This window comes from Hippoglossus hippoglossus, chromosome 6, assembly GCF_009819705.1.
Source record: "Hippoglossus hippoglossus isolate fHipHip1 chromosome 6, fHipHip1.pri, whole genome shotgun sequence".
NCBI classification, from domain to species: Eukaryota; Metazoa; Chordata; class Actinopteri; order Pleuronectiformes; family Pleuronectidae; genus Hippoglossus; species Hippoglossus hippoglossus.
The window spans coordinates 23660849-23663387 of NC_047156.1; positions in this window are offsets into that span (position 1 = coordinate 23660849).

Below are 2539 nucleotides of genomic sequence, written 5' to 3' on the forward strand. Positions count from 1 at the left end.
ACGAGAGGAGAGGGGGGTGTTGCTTTGGACAAACTACAGTCACTCCCTGTAATGTGGATAATGTTACGAAGCTGGTGAACGGACAGACAGAAACAAACCAGTTTAGCTTGTTTTCACGTTAAATGCGTGTATGATGAATGTTATGGTTCGCTACGAGGCTAATATGTCGTTGCTAACACAAAATGGTTCGGTCCGATGTGGCAGCAGGAATGCAGCTCTGCGGAGGGAAAGGGAGGAGTGACGTAGAAAGGGAGGGGCCAGATGGTGGCCGTGGAAACGTTGATAAATAATTTATTAAAAACTGAATATTTATATTCATAGTAGTATATGAAATATGATAGTATTGGAATAAAATATTCTGTATATATGATGGCTTTTGTTAAGGGAAAAAATTTAAAATTCTGATATCTGATGAAATAAGAAATAATAATAATTCTCCATTTATCCAGACAGAAAGCACATACTTAATATAAAACAACAATGATAATTATGCATAATAGTTCCATTGTAGTAAAAATACATTTAAGTAAAAACAAAAACATGATTATAATTCCCATGATTTACTGTGACTTGTACAGACAAGGACGTGGTGCTGAGGAAAATAGTGGAACTAAGTACCCATTGCCACAACAGAGGCAGGGCCCTGCAGAAACCCTCGAACTAAAAGTTCATTTTTTTTTCTCAAATACTCAGTATTAGAAGCATTAAACAATTACTGATTATTTAAATTGTACACTTCTTTACCACAATCTTGCATATTTGACACGAATAAGTCAGGTCGGGACATTGTTGTACAGAAATTACAGCAAGTTGAAAAAATAGGCCTGAACTATAACTTTTTTAACTTTTGTTTCTAATCAACTCCTTATTACTGATTATCCTGATACTACAGATGAACATGTTTAATTGCTCTTTGGGGTCATTGTATAGGGTATAGGCTAAAAGGGTAACAATGGAGTGTAGGTTGACCACCTCTGTCGTCAAGAAGTCACCTACTCCCTAAACAGTGTTTTTGTAAAGGCCTTCAAGGAAAACAATTGAATGGAGGTGCAAAATTCATCCTTTAAGTTGTGGTTTGGTTTCCAACTGTTGCCGAGAAAATGATCTAATTTATTAGCTTCTACACCAGATAGTCTCTGACTAACTAAAACAACATTGTTATCATATTGAGAATTTAAAATGCTATAGCCAGAAACACAATGAGCTGCTCTTAAGGTCCATAGCGCGGAAGGCAAATGCAAAGTCTGGTGGTTTCTTTTTCTTGGTTCATCATTATGAATGACACTTTTCACAAACAAAAACTCATGTGATCCATTAATATAAAGATAAACCCCAAGCTCCCTTTCCTTGTCATGTATGTTTATGCATTTCTTGTCCATTTCCACACCCTTTATCCTTTCAACATTAAATGTAATCTTTCTTGTTTTGATGTTTGCTGGTTTTTATAAAGTTTTTGCAGGATGTCCTTGCAAGAGAGAGGATAACAACTCTCACTGTCTAATCATAGAACAAGAACACTGGAATCAAATTTGCATATACATCAGGTGGTGTTGGGTTAGGGTTAGGGTCTGACAGTGGCCAACCACTTTCAAGCGGTACCTGATCTTAGAGAACGCTATGTGCTGGTGGTACACAAGCGGCATACACCATCAGCCTCTCTTTGATTTTGCTGCAACTGGTAATTTGTGAATAACTGTGATGTTTTCAGTCTGTCAATGTACCCATCCGTTTGGTCCAAACCAAGCCCAGAGACCCTTCTGGTCCTCCTGATCAATTGACACGACCCACCTCTCCCTAAATCTCATCTGTTTACTCCATCACCACCATCCCAGCATGGAACTAGCAAGACATGCAGACATCTCTACATTAAAGAAACACATAGCTGCTGCTCTGTCATAACAAACTTCAATGAACTTATTTGGTCTTAAATCAAAGCAAATAAAATGAGAGCGAAGGTTGTGATGGTAGTGGTGGCAGATGGACAGACGTCAGTGGAGGTGGGCATCCCGCAGGTCTCGCCCGCCTGCTGCAGTGTTAAAGCCCGTCAGCGGCATTAACAACTAATTCTAATCTGCAGACCAGCTGCTTCTTCAATCTACTGTATGAAACACTGAGCAGAGGCCAAACAGGAGGAGTTAAAGTACCATTCACAAATATAAGACAACTCGTATTTCAAGACTGACATCCTTCTAATGTTTCTAGAACATGCAGTGTTCATTACAGCCACAAGCTAAAGATGTTGGATTTAACAAACTGCACCTGAGCCTTTCCAGGTCGGAATCCAAAAGTTTGTCTTGAAGGTGATCATCAACACAGATTATCTCATAAAGGTTTCTTCCTCTACAGGTCAGGAATGGAATCTGGAAATTTAAGGATTATCTGACTATAGACAGTTATATTTTTAGCCAAATCTGTTGCCTAAATATCAGATTGAAATATCCCAACAATAGCAAGATGCATTGCAATTCAAAGTCTAATAGTAAGACTCATATCCCCAGAAAATGAATCCCACTGACTTTAATGATCCTCTCAGCTGTTT